The sequence below is a fragment of the Perissodus microlepis genome, chromosome 19 (genome assembly GCF_051167445.1).
Source record: "Perissodus microlepis isolate ML-2025 ecotype Zambia chromosome 19, ASM5116744v1, whole genome shotgun sequence".
NCBI lineage: Eukaryota > Metazoa > Chordata > Actinopteri > Cichliformes > Cichlidae > Perissodus > Perissodus microlepis.
Genome location: NC_140479.1, coordinates 29,943,824 through 29,959,515, shown reverse-complemented (window position 1 = coordinate 29,959,515; position 15,692 = coordinate 29,943,824).

Genomic DNA, 15,692 nt, shown 5'->3' with positions numbered 1-15,692 from the left:
TATTCTTCAGTAGATCAAAAATGAAAGAAAACCATTAATCAACATATGAACATTACCTGATGCTGCTGAAGTGAAGCAGAGCAAAGTTACAGAGGTTTTATTAGAGACACAGCTAAGCGTTTTGTCATTTTGCATAATTTAAAGTTTAAATTTTATTCAGTATTGAACAGCAGAAATGAGGATTTCTTTTCTGAAGTAAATAAAAGGAAAAAAACAGCGGCCGACAGCGCTGTAAACAACGGTAGACTTGTGCGTAACAAGCAAGCAAATAATGCAGAAAACAGATTTTTAGATGGGAAACTGTTCCTGAAGTATACTGAGAGAGAGAGAGAGAGAGAGCTGTGCATGAAGTGTGATTTTATCGTGGTGGAAACAAAACAGCAAAAGGAAGAGGGGATTCATGACAATGTTTATGTGAAGCGTAGTTTGGATCTTCTTTTGCTGCTGGTTCAGTCAATATTGTTTGGAGAGAGATAAAACCTACAACTTCTGAATCTAGCGCAAAAAAGACGTAAAGACAAAGCGCGGACCCGCCGAAACATCAGAATCAGCGAGCTGTCGGCTGTCAGCCCCGACCGTGTCCGTGTCGTGTGAGAAAGGCGACATCTCACTGATTCTGATCCGTCGGGTCCGCTCTTTGTGTTTGCATCTCTGTGCGGAATCCGTGTTCCTGCTCTCATTTATTGTTTTAGCTGTTTGGTGGTTGTTGAAAATTTGCGAGGTTTAACCTGAGATTCTGGCGTTTTGGGCAAAATAAATTTATATTAAAAAATCGATTCAGAATTTTAATGAATCGATATCACGTTATCCAAGCTAGAATCGATTTTAATTGATAAATCGAAACTCAAAACCCCTAATGGTAGCATGTTAGCATTCTACAAGCATGTTAGCATGCTAATAGTAACACTTAGCTTAAAAGACACCCGTGCCTAAAGGCGCACAAACAGAGCTAGGTTGTTCAGTGTGATGTCAACTTTATCTCATATCAGATAAAACTAATACCCTGTAAGGAATACTAGTTTCCTTTACTCTTTAAAACATTATTCGCTGAGCTTTCTGGGTCAGCACTGAACAGGAAGCTATTGTGGTAATGGTGTGTGGCAGTTACTGTGCTTGTCAGTTATTGGACTCGCACAGTATAGTTTTAGTGATTTTATTACATGTGGAAAGTCAGATTCTAAGTTTTTGCCTATTTTAGATTTTACAAGAACGTGAGCAATTTGAAATTAAAAGACACTAAACACTTCAGAAGAAACCTCATATTTTAACCATGAGGTCCTAACTTCTCCTTGTAAATACAAACAAACACCATCAGTTACATAATCTACAAACTTAACATATATTTCGTTAAGCAGTGTAAGGCGTGAATAAGTCATCTGTTTGTACGCTGTATTTCAGAGAGACTCATTTAAGCTGGGAATGACATTCAGCAGTTAAATGCCTTCTTGTTTCCCGCCTGTTAGACAGTCTTTGGCTGATGTTTTTTTGCTGGATAATAACAATATTATTCAGGGATACCAAAAGCAATATTTGCCACATTATACGTGAATAAGTCCCTTTAATAGATTTTCCTATCCGCCCCTCCGGTTTTATTTTTTATTATGTCTGCCTGGCACCACAAATATCTCCTGAGGCTGTCTGTCTACCTCCTAGCCACCACAGCAGCAGCTGATGGGGCGAGGAGCACGACAAACAACGCTGGAGAAGGATTTGAGCGGGGACGGAGGACAGAAGAAACATGAAGTAGAAGGAGAAGGGTGGAAGAAGAGAAGGTTGAAGAAAAGAGACTAAAGAGGAAACAGCAAAAAGAAAAAGATGTGATGAGATGAAGGCCACAAGGGGAGGATGAGAGAGGCAAGTGTGAGTGGGAGAGGCATCTATGGAGCGTGAAGTTAAAAAAAAGGCATAAAAGTGACAGAAACTATTTAAAACACAGTAGAGGCAGTGAACGAAAGACCGAAACAAAGGAGGGAAAGGTGAAAAAGGAAACATTTATCTTTTTCATGTGCCAGTCTTAGATAATCCCTGGAAATGGCAAAACATGATTCACTGACGGTGTGACTCATATTGCAGATCCTCACTAACGGTGCCAAATGAACAATTCAGCAGTAACACTATACTACTGCTGAACACAAACAGCTCTCAGACTGCTGTAATCAGTCATGTCTTACAAGAAAAAAAAAAGTCTAGTATAAATGACGAAACACAGACATGTTTATTAGCTGCTATCTCAGTAAATCCGAGGATTGTTGTTGTGACTTCTGACCTTTGTAGTAATGGCCGCTTCTACTGTAAGAGTGGGTTTTATTTTAATCTAGCCATCAGTGAGAATTACGCAAGGGAACAGCAACTGACTGACTGAAAACATCTGTAAAGCCCCTTTCACAAAGGATGCAGCACACATGGCCGTGCACTGTAAAACCCATTCATTCCTATCGCTTTGCTGATAGTGGAAAGCGATAGTTACACAGCTTTCTTCTTTACGAGACATCTAGTACACATGCACAGGCAGGCACAAAAACAACGACATACAAGCAGAGCGCAGCGACCAGCGCAACACAGATTATTGGTCATTCGCTCTAGCTAGCGGTCGGTGCAGTGCATGCCGCGTCATATGGAAATGAACACTGAACCACTGTGCTGAATATGCAATCATCACCTGTAGTCATTATGTTTCAAGCAATTCTCTTATACTTTCTAATATTTTGGTCACTACATCCTGATGACAGCTATCAAACCTTTTGTTTAAGACTAGCCTTCATTTATTTTTTACTTTTAAAAAGCTATCGTCAACTGGATTAAAATGACAAAGTAACAGTATGGATAAAACAACGGAACAGGAACAGTACACAGGATACATTTCTTTAAAAAATCCCAACAACAACATGTTGGACAAATCTGGTACAGGAGGGGCCGAGATACTGAAGTTTCTGATTTTTAAGTCTGACTTCATCAGCCATTTTCGAGTCCAAACTCTTCTTTGGTTTCCACAATCAAACACATGCTTTTTGCAACAGAGTTCATCAATGAGAGATAAAAACAGTCCAAATTTTTTCATCTCTAAGAGAACGACCAGTGTGGCTGCTCTCCCAGGTATTACAATAAAGTAGAACATCCAGGCATCCACAAAAAAGAAGATTTACCATGTTTAATGGTGTAAGAAGTTATTAGGAAGTTAGCTTGCCAATTTCCACCTAAAGATAAATTGCCATGTTCTGACTGACTCTGTCACAGAAAACTCCATAGCTTAGGGTTACTGAATGTTTTAATGTTTTACGGTTGTTGAAATTGGGCTAGGTGCTATCCTGTGGCTACTTACAAAGCCATGGTTCAAGATATTATAAACTGGGCGCGACTAGTTGAATAGCAATATAATTCTTTCTGGGTCAGTAAGGAGAAGCCAACAATAAAGTGCCTTAAACCTGGATTCTTTTTAATGGGCAGACGTGAGGGCAACTCCTCCAGCAGCAAGCACACTTTGGGTTGTGTGGAGGTCTAACAGCCCTCGGCTCTGTTTCTCTGTGACCTCAGTAAACATTTTCCTGATGCATTTCACAGGAGTGCTCGTTGAATAATGACTTAATCAAAAGTCAGTGATTAATAAATTCACCGCTTTACAATTTTTGACTTCAAAAGTCATTAACCATTGAGCTTGGTTTTGGTTTTAAACTGGGTATGCGAATACACTGGGAGTTTACCCGAGCATCATCAAGGTCAGTTTTTTGATGCTCCTCAGTAACCTTGAAAGACACGATATAGCTCTTTCCCCAATTGCCACTCATAATTAAAACTGATCAAGTTGTATGCAACTCAAGATTCCCTTTAACATCCTTTTAAAAATGCATTTACTGGTGATTCAGTACTGAACAGTTCTGCGAGGCTTTCTTGAATTATCCTGCAAAAGCAATTCCACAGAGTCCACGTATCGTCAGTTAAAAAAGGCTCAGAACAGTCTGATCACTTGAAAAAAAAACACCATTCTTTTCTGGTGGGAAATGTCTTTTGAAGGTTTACCACATGATTGGCATTAGCAATCAGAGTTAAAACTAGATCTATTTATAGTACCATCTTAATCTGAAACTTGTATTGCCACACCTTGTTTCGCCTAGAGCAACGCCACTGTTTGCACTGACATTCCTCGATTCCTTGCCAAACTTCTATTTTCTCCCTTCTTTCCTTCAGGACACGCTTCTCATAGGTTAAGTGCGTAATTTGTGCAGGGAAAGTGAGGCTGGAGCTCCAGGAGAGTTTAAGCACAGAGGAGCCAGTCAGGAAAACAATGAGAAGATTGTGATGCAGGGATTCTTGTGAATTTGTGATGGACAAATTCCTCTGGAGCCTGAGTGGAGGTATTTAAGTATAAACCTCCTAAATGCTCCTGTGTGCAGCAGCAGTTGCGTGGTGTTGATGGAAAAAAGTTTTATGTCCCAATAAAAGCTGGTTTACAACAGACTAACTGGGTGTGTATTTATATCTATTAAAAAATTAGAAAGAAATGGGGGTGGGGGGGGGGGGGGGGGGTGGGGGGTGGGAGAGTGCACGTTTTGTACGTCAGAGAAATGTGCACAAGTGTGAATAAAGGTGTTCAAATAAAGTCCTCTCTGTACACTGCCAGAAACAAATCAGTACCCTTAAATGCCCTGCCTGACATAGCCGAGGATAACGGCAAGTTTTACAGTCCAGCAACGGAAATTTCTGGTAAACTCAAGTTTAAAATAATCCCGGATAAAGTCTTTCTCTAACATACAGCTCTCAGTGTTTATGAAGACCCAGCCTGAGTCAAAGATCTCAAACTTCCGCGTCCAAGCATTTCTCTTGTTGGGCTCATTTTGAAAGAAGTTACGATCAAGCACTTGGGAACAGGTTTTGTGGTGCTGAACAGTAATAGGACGGGGCTGAAGTTTTTCCACCCGAGGGCCCGGAGGGATGGCTGTGAGACAAACAGGTCTAAACTGGTCTCTGCAAACAACCACCCTGTGGTGAAGATGCCCACGGCACAGCTGCCTTTCCCCAAAATGGGAGAGTAAAACAGCTGCATTGGTTCTTGCGTGAAAGTATATTGCTGTTTTTCAGGATGCTAACCATGTATTTTCTATGAGTGTTCTGTGTGTATGTTGGGTTATTTGGGCAGCATGTTATTCAGACTGCTGAGCTATAACTGGACGGCAATTCGGGGAGCTTCTTACCGTAACCTCTGACCAAAACACTGGCTCTACTTTACTGGATTCAACCCACTGTTACGGATGCCCTGCTGTAAAGTTAGAAAGGTCAGACACATTATTAATTCTGTGAAGTGAAGGGCCTCCTGTAGATCAAGGATTTCAATTATATCGATTCTTTTCAAGTCATTTCAAGTAAGCAAATTATTCAGGAAATAACCTGCATGAACAAGAGACAAAAACGAAAAACAACAAAGTTTACAGGTAAGCAGTAATAGCAAAAACTGCCTTGTGGGGCTTGTTTACTTTGTTCACATATTAAAAAACAGACATGTTAATTCACCTTGTTACTGCTCTACCAGGTGTAACAATTAAGTTTAAAATCCAGACATCCATGAGAAACAATGAAATTTAACGGAGTTAGAAGTTAGCAGGGAGTTAGCTCGCTAGTTTCCACCTAAACATAATATAGCATGTTCTGACTGAGAGATTTCTGAATAAATTAAAACATACAGCTCTGCTATCACTTCTGACATAAATGAAGACTTGAAACTAAACAGCAGTGATGTTTGTAGGGTTACTGAAGTTGGGCTAGCTTCTATATAATGATGTGCTACGTGGTGGCTAGCTACACAGCTATGGTTAGCATAATATAAACACATTGCACAGTGAAGCTGGAGGATGAACGCTAACTTTTTCCCACTTGATAAAAGTTAACACGAGGGTTCCCAGTGGTAGGTACAAATGCAGTTGTATGGCAGGATGCTGTAAACGGATCAAACTTCAGTCAGGAGAACAACTGAGATAATCCATCCACAATACCAGGCTATAATTTTTTTTATTTATGCATGGGCTGGGCTGTAGTTAGATCGTAAGGTTTTAAAAACTGAGCTTTAAAATGAACAGTTGTAGTAAAAACCGAGAGAGGCCGACAGTGATCACTGCCTTTTTTGGGACTTGTTCAGATTAAATAGACCAAGGTACAAAGCATTAAAACATGTTAACAACACAACAGCCTTAATAAACGCAGAGTAGAGTTTGGACCCGGAAGCAGGATTCATCACGTCATCACTTCAAGACCGGATAGTGAATTAATAAAGACAAAGAAACTAAAAAATAAGCATAATTTTGACTTTTTTTGTGAATTGTGAATTTTTGTGAATTCTTTTGGTCACAATAACTGTGACTATCGTGACAACTCTAGCTCAGAATATTGATCTTTCAGCAGGAGGCTCCATCTCATCCACTCCCATTCTCTGCACCCAGCTCTCCTACAGGGATTCTGGTCCATGTCTGCGGTGGCGCTGATTTCTCTTTTTTCCCACCTGACATACAGTTAAACAAAGCAAAGATCTGCAGGCGTCTCATTAAACTTCACTTCAGCTTCACAAAATATTTGCAAAGCAGAATCTTCTGCTCAATTTAAAGTCTGCTTTGACCAAAGTGCCCTGCGGCTAAGTTCTGCTTTGGTTGCTGCTCTTCTCATGAACACAGAGCGAAAGATGAATAATGTGTATCTCAAGCTTGAATGCACTACAGTCAGTGATAGTGTGAAAGCAAACTGGAACACACTGAAAGTGTTCATAAATCACCCTCCCCCCCCCCCTCCTCATCATATTCCTCAGCCCCTAAGTGTGTGATGTCTGTGTGAACTCAATGCAGACAAGGCAGTGATGACATCGTCGGCCCCGCAGAACAAGTCGTAATGTAAGACAGAATAGCCAGACCACCCACACGGGCCTACGTCAGCAAATTCACTGATGCTGCAAGCTGAAGCTGAGCTCCGTCTGCTAAATCAATGAGGAAATTTTTATTGAGGCTGTCTAAGTGCACGCACAAAGACTTACCGCAGAAATGTAGAACATGGGAAATGGGGGCATTTTTGGTTCTTTAATGGACTGCACGAAAATGACAAAGTGAAATTGAATGTATCATTAAATCAAAACTGCTCTGGAACATCAAGACTTTCTGTTGATATTTGCTTTGTGGGAACACAGAGGTGTTAAAAAAACCCAAAACTCTTCCATCAGCAACTCCCAAAATCTAAAAATTGTTCTTTGACACCCTCAGTGATACGTTTTCAAAAACATTTAAAAAGAGAAATTATTTTCATCCTCTTTAAAAGATTATATAGGTCCTCCAGGCGGTACTCGCAGTTGTGTTTTAATTCTTAAAAGAAAATAACTTTAGATATCAACACTGGCAAATAAATAAAATATAGTGATACAAATAAAAGTACATAAAATAATAAATTAATGTTAATTTTGACAGCACTAATTCCATTATGCAGGAATACCTTCTTTGGCCATATTTCTGAATAACACACATCAGCACATCCTTCAGACATCTGAATTTCAATCATCAGCTTTGAGGGTCCTTAAATGGGTTAGAATATTTATTATTTAGCTAGTACTTCTTGCTACCGTGCACAAACAGCAGCCAGAGCTTTTACTGAGCAGAACAGGACACGTGTGCTTGGTGAAAGATCTGGCAAACTGCTGATTCTGTGGCTGTGCAGAGAAAAGAAATCACAGAAAATTTGCTACTGTAGGCTCTTGGAGATGCAAATGTTTTTTGTTTCTGACGAGGAGAAAAGAGCTCATGGGGACTGCGTCTCTCCCTTTTCACGTCCTCTCTGACTGCACTCTCAGGGTGAGCAGTTAGAATGTGCAACAGTCCACGCTGTGGTTTCACACCTCAGTGCAAGCGGCCCATTTCATTAATATCGTCTTCCAGTAAATCAAATCCATAAATTACCACTTTAAGCACTGCAAAAATAGACATCTGTTTTTTGTATTAAAGGATGCTTGCTCTTTAAACCTATAGCGAATGTTTCTCCCCAAATCATACTGACTCAGATCTTGTTGGAAATAAACTCAAAATCAATGTGTCAGAACATATAGCTGACAACATCTGTTTTCTGCTGTGGGTCATCGCACTATTTTTTACATCGTATTCCTCACTCATTATTTTGCTCTTGGAAATGAAATACTGGCAGTGTCACTGCGACTAGTAAATCCAGCCTATAATTCATAGGAATTAAAGTTCAGTGGGCGATTTGGCACCTGATGATTTGCAACCAATGCTAACATTTAGACGTGTAAATGATATGTGTAGTCGAGCTGGAGCGCGGGAGCCACGGGTGGCAATGCGCTCTGGTATTTATAACGTTATAGTTTTAAGGGGCGGGTCATGCCAGAGAAACAACCTTGGGACGTTATTGTGGACCGATTCTGCTCAGCCCAAAAAGTTCTTCAAACAAAACTGTTTAATACACTTGAATTGTCTAACTCCACAATTCAGCTGCACATTGTTCATGCTTTTCACATTTTCTGCAATCACACACTGATCCACTGTTCTAAGAAGCAAATCTATCATTTTTCTCAACACACAAGTGCTGCAGAATATATTTTACTTTTAAAAGAGTAGCAGGCCCTTGGTCATACAAAATGCAATCATATGCTGTAATGTGGAGTTCTTATTGGTGTTTTTTTGTCAATATTGATGTTCTTGCCTGACATTCAGGTGGGTTATTTGCATACCTGGAGCTGATGTCCTAAGTAACATGAGTGAAATAACTGCAGTCTCGTCAGTTTTGTCAAGTAAGCAGAGAGAAATACACCTGAAAAAAAAATGCAATGTTATGGTTTGCCAAAGAACACACAAACTCTTACCTTTTCTCTTCTGGTATCACTGTGTAAATTATGTTTGATCCATGGCATGGGACGTCACATTAGATTAAAGGTTCAACAGATGATGTAGAACCGACAGCAGTCAGACTGTAAAATACCATATCTGATAAACACCTGCTAAAAATACATGTGTGTATTTAATCCACTGCACTTTATGTACATATAAAAATCTCTGTGACATGTATTCTAGTGGACTTTACTGTGTATAGTAACTTTGTAACTCTAATTTGTCTTGTACAATATTTAGTCTTGTACAATATTTTTGCTTTTTTGCGCTTTTTTCTTATCAATTTTTCTATTTATTTATTCTTCTGTCTCAAATTTACTTTTGTGCTGCTGTAACAAGTAAATTTCCCCAGTTTTGGATTAATCGTGTACATATATATATACATATGTATATTGTCCATTTACATGTGTTGATTCCACCATAATTGCTTGGAAACATTGGAAACATGAATCTCATACACAGTGTATTGTGGCAGCTAAGTGGCTTTGTCAGAGTTCAGACCTGTTGCTAAGTGTCTGTTCCTCAGCTCTTCTGGTTTATCCAAACACCAGCTCGGGACTAGAGCAATTAAGCGCTCGAGGTTAGACAAGGCTCGGTAATCGTCTGTGGCGCGATAGTCACACCTCTGCAGACAGCAGTATGTTATGTCCTTGCCTCTGAGTCTTTGGTCATATAAGTAATTAATTCCCTTCAATGGGCCGGCCATTCAAGCTAGATAGAAACCACAAACTTCCTCCCTCCCCTCCCACTCTCTATCCATCCCTCTGTCAGCCGCCTCCTCTTCTCCAACTCGACTTGCAGGCTCCGGCATTCCTTTGGCCTGACTGCATCAAACTGCGCTGAATTATAATTAATTAGTGGTTGGAAAAAAATAGAGACTCAGCTGGCTTAGAGAAAATTATATAGTGTGGTTCCAGAAAGTAAAACTTAGAGAGGGTGAAAGACCTCTGCTGCTGGAGAAAAGGAAAACACTAACTTTAGTCACTGCGAGGCCACTACAGCAGATGTACCGACTTGTAGACCGTTGGCATTAAAAAAAAACTAAAAAAAAACAAAGAGGAAAGGACACATTAGAAAGGAACAGTTCCATTTGAAAAACCAACATTTATTTAGAGACATGAAAAAGCTGTCATCCACGGTTTGTTATGAATCTGAATTTGTCGTTAACTAGAACTACACTTAGGGATCACGGTGATGCCCTGGTTAGCACTGCGTTGGTTCTCTCCAGGTACTCCAGCTTCATCCAACAGTCCAAAAACATGCATTTTAACTGGTTAAGTGATTCGAAATTGGCATGAGGTTTAAAGCTATGTCTGTCTCCCCGTGCTACCCTCTGACAAATTGGCGAACAGTCCTTTCACTCTATGGTGACATAGTGGATAGGTGCCACGCGACCCCTGGATAAGTGGAAGAAAATAAAAGGATAAAATTAGAGTCCATCTTGAAAAACATTATTTTATAAATAGACAACATACGAACTTTTTACCTGCTGTTTGCAGTGGTTCTCAAAGCAGAGAGGCGATCAAGGCGACCTTTCCATATCCACACAGTGCATGTGGTACACACAAATCTTTATTAAAAACACATTTATTTTTCTTGGCATTTGGGTCCAGTGTGACATCCTTTTGGCTGATTTTATTTTTTATCTTATTTTATTTATTGTCTTTGAATTTTTCTGGATTGTGTGTCATTTTTCTTGGGGCTATATACTTTTAATGTGCAGCACTTTGGTAATCTTTGTTGTTTCACATGTGATAAATAAATTTGACTTTGGTGATTTTTGTAATGACAGTTGATTTATCGCTTTAATGTACAAAAACCCCCTCAGTTATCATCTTGTGCTCATTTACTTTGATTCAATCATTCATTCATGCTCTGAGTAATGCTTCATACTGAAATCCATCAGCAGATCTATTTGTTGTACATAAACTCCTCACCACTAGACTGGTGCCTTTTCTTCTCACCTCGCACGTTTCCTCTTTTAAACCTATACGACACTTACTGAGAGACATGAGCTGGCTGATATTTTTTTGTGCACAGCCAGTTAAATCACCAGTCAAAAGGTTGGGTGGCGTTGCTGTTGAGTTACGTGTCAAAAATCAAAACAGGCGTGGAGCATTTGTTGCAGAACAGATTAGAATTTTTAAAGCCAGACGTTTCAACATGCCAAAGTAATCTTTGAGTCACTAATGTTCACACCCCTGTTAAATGGCTGACTGATATATTAGCCTGTTTCTTTAAAGTGAATCCATATTGCAGACGCTTTACATTTTCTCTCTAAAAACTAATAGAAGACTTGAGCTCGGCACTGTCTAATGGACAAATCCAGGCTGAACCGCTATTAGTATTTGAAATAGATGTTCCTTTTGCGAGGACTCATCAATCTCCCCTGGCGTAAGAGCTGATTAGATTTGCCCCCCTCCAAAAGTGTTTCGGCTCTCCACTCCTCACAGACTTATTTAGAGCCTAACACCTGGTGAGTTGATAAAGGAGAGCTGTGAGTTTCAATCAGAAAGTTCAGTGACTCCTGAAAAGCATTTTTTGACTAAATGAAATTCCTACGGTCTACGGTCGCTATTTTGACAAGTGCAAGAGATCCATGGTGGACAGCAGAAACACAACTGGCCAGAAGAGGACATCCAGGATACGGTCGGATGTCGAATTTTCTGAAAATTTTGCAACACCTCGAGAACAAGGCGACGTTGGACTTGAAATTGATTGCATCGGAGGTGAATCTGCTAAAAATCTTGGATGAGTTTGAATCTCAATGACCTCAAGGTCAAAATAAGTTTTCTGAAACTCTTGTGAATGCAATAACTTCAGAACAAAGCAACGTAGGATTTTGAAATCGATACCATAGGTGTGTCTATTAGGACTCTTAGGGGTGGCACTGGCGATTATCAGTATGGGTAAAGGTCCAGAATTTTATGATTACAAAAGTGGTGTTTACCCTAACTAGTTCTGAATTAGTTGAATTAATTAGTAAAGGAAGGTAATCCATATATCTATAGATATATCTTTTTAAACGATACCAAGAATTGGTAACACTAATCAGGGTTACTGAGACTAACCAGAAAAAAATGTAAATCTCTCATGCGAACATTGCTCAAATCCAGAGGCTAAAGGTAAGTTTCAAACTTCTAACTGATGATATTTCAGATATATATTTCGTATTAATGTGTTAAATGTCACATTCTCAAAATGACAATGGAAAAAAGATTACATCATTGCTTCAACACCAATATTTAAGTCCGATGACGTCAAACACTTTTCACTTTCCGCGTCAGTGCTGCTCTTAACACTTCCAGACTCTTTAACCTGATCAGTCATCAAAGTTGCCAGGCTTCTTCTCATTTTCAGCTACAGCAAGAAAGCTGCTGACAAAGACACAGAGGCTGCATTTCGCCTCCAATCAGTTAGAATGATGTGGGATGACCTAAATTACAGCTGAGTCTGCTGAAACTCATGAAAAATGTATCTCTGCATCTCCACCCGAGTCTAATTTAGCTTTTGCAGATAATATATTTTATGTCACAGTTGCTTAAAACTCCTTGTGAGAAGCCTGAAAGACGCCAGGCACTGGAAATGAATGACAACTTTGATATTTCCAGAGGTGAATGATTTATATTTTCAACTTTTTGTCAATTTGATGGGGATTGTTTATGGAGTTTATGGAGTGGGGATGATCAAGAAAGTAAGACTGTCATTCAATTCAATTCAGTTTCATTTGTCACAACAACAGTCGCCTGAATGCACTTTATATTGTAAGGTAAAGACCCAGCAATAATACAGAGAAACCCCAACAATCAGCCAACCCCCTCTGAGCAAGCATTTGGCAAAAGTGGGAAGAAAAAATTCCTTTTTAACAGGAAGAAAGCTCCAGAAGCCATCTGTCGTGACTGGTTGGGGGTGATCTCAGTTTGGATCCAAATAATCAGAATAAAGAAATTCAGGCAACCCCCAAACTTCCTGTTTATAACTAAGGTGTGATGTTAACTAAGGCCATGTCCACACTAAGACGTTTTTGTTTGAAAATGAATCTTTTTCTCTCCTTTTGAGCTCTTCAAAGTGGATACATTTGAAAACGCTTTTTTCGCTTCGCAGTGTGGACTGTGAAAACGGAGGCTTTCGAAAACGATGCGCATTTTAGTCATATGAGGCAGTCGTGACCAATTCAACTAAGATGGCAGACAGCATTGTACAGCAGTTGCTTTGTTATATATATACATATACAGGGAGTGCAGAATTATTAGGCAAATGAGTATTTTGTCCACATCATCCTCTTCATGCATGTTGTCTTACTCCAAGCTGTATAGGCTCGAAAGCCTACTACCAATTAAGCATATTAGGTGATGTGCATCTCTGTAATGAGAAGGGGTGTGGTCTAATGACATCAACACCCTATATCAGGTGTGCATAATTACTAGGCAACGTCCTTTCCTTTGGCAAAATGGGTCAAAAGAAGGACTTGACAGGCTCAGAAAAGTCAAAAATAGTGAGATATCTTGCAGAGGGATGCAGCAGTCTCAAAATTGCAAAGCTTCTGAAGCGTGATCATCGAACAATCAAGCGTTTCATTCAAAATAGTCAACAGGGTCGCAAGAAGCGTGTGGAAAAACCAAGGCGCCAAATAACTGCCCATGAACTGAGAAAAGTCAAGCGTGCAGTTGCCAAGATGCCACTTGCCACCAGTTTGGCCATATTTCAGAGCTGCAACATCACTGGAGTGCCCAAAAGCACAAGGTGTGCAATACTCAGAGACATGGCCAAGGTAAGAAAGGCTGAAAGACGACCACCACTGAACAAGACACACAAGCTGAAACGTCAAGACTGGGCCAAGAAATATCTCAAGACTGGTCTTTCTAAGGTTTTATGGACTGATGAAATGAGAGTGAGTCTTGATGGGCCAGATGGATGGGCCCGTGGCTGGATTGGTAAAGGGCAGAGAGCTCCAGTCCGACTCAGACGCCAGCAAGGTGGAGGTGGAGTACTGGTTTGGGCTGGTATCATCAAAGATGAGCTTGTGGGGCCTTTTGGGGTTGAGGATGGAGTCAAGCTCAACTCCCAGTCCTACTGCCAGTTTCTGGAAGACACCTTCTTCAAGCAGTGGTACAGGAAGAAGTCTGCATCCTTCAAGAAAAACATGATTTTCATGCAGGACAATGCTCCATCACACGCGTCCAAGTACTCCACAGCGTGGCTGGCAAGAAAGGGTATAAAAGAAGAAAAACTAATGACATGGCCTCCTTGTTCACCTGATCTGGACCCCATTGAGAACCTGTGGTCCATCATCAAATGTGAGATTTACAAGGAGGGGAAACAGTACACCTCTCTGAACAGTGTCTGGGAGGCTGTGGTTGCTGCTGCACGCAATGTTGATGGTGAACAGATCAAAACACTGACAGAATCCATGGATGGCAGGCTTTTGAGTGTCCTTGCAAAGAAAGGTGGCTATATTGGTCGCTGATTTGTTTTTTTGTTTTTGAATGTCAGAAATGTATATTTGTGAATGTGGAGATGTTATATTGGTTTCACTGGTAAAAATAAATCATTGAAATGGGTATATATTTGTTTTTTGTTGAGTTGCCTAATAATTCTGCACAGTAATAGTCACCTGCACACACAGATATCCCCCTAAAATAGCTAAAACTAAAAACAAACTAAAAACTACTTCCAGAAACATTCAGCTTTGATATTAATGAGTTTTTTGGGTTCATTGAGAACATGGTTGTTGTTCAATAATAACATTATTCCTCAAAAATACAACTTGCCTAATAATTCTGCACTCCCTGTAGAGAGCAAGTGTATATTCTCGCTCGCTTTTGCAGCTTTCTACTCTTGTGTTACTCACAGCAACAACTTCACCTCATTGTTAGTCCATTTAAAAAACTCGGCGGTTTTCCTCGACATTTTGCCGTGACGTTTCAAAGAGCCGGAAAGTAAATAAACGGCAGACAGAAATGATGCAGGTCAAATTGTCTTACATTTCACGCATGCACAGTACAGGAACGTAAGTGTTTTCAGAGTGGATGAAAACGATAGAAAATTTGAAAAAATTTCTAATTTATCCAGATTAGTGTAGATGTAGTCTGAGCAGCAGCTACTTAAATATAATATTGTAACATTTAGCCAAAAACTACATTTATTGCCAAAATACTGACTAATGCTATTTTGAGTTAGTTGAAATTACCTGAATTGAACTTGAGCAGTATTAAACAGAACTAATAACTAGTGGATACTGCTTGATTGATGTATTAATTACTTGTGTTTTATTTGCTGTTTGTTTTTGGGAATTAATTTGTAACCCTTATATACAGTAGAAAGGTGCTATATAAATACACTTTACTTCCATCCTGGAGGTTGACTAACTAAAGAACTTCCCAGTATCAGGCACTTTCCACCTCTGCTTATGACTGAGAGGATCACAACCGGGTGAATGTCTCTGGGAGTGTCGGGGACAGCGCAGAACAAGGCAGACCTGTTAAGGTATAAACTGAATATGGACCATTCAGGATAGTTACACAGGCAACAAACACATGTGTTGATTCTGCAGTTTATTTATCAAGTTCAATTTGTTGCAGATGTGAGACTGAAACCCTGTTCTGTCCCCTGTAAAACGGCAGAGTGACGATAACATTATGACTTGCTGGTTTCAGAGTTTCCGTGACTCCTTGTGGGGTCAAAGCTGTCTGTTCTCGGCGAGCGAATGAGCCCTGTGGGCTCGGTGTTAAACAGGAGCAGGGTATCCACCGCAGGCCACACACACAAAGTTATATTTATCCCCCCATGTCTACAGCTAGTTTTTCTTTCGTCGCAAGGGCTGTGAGGCTCTTT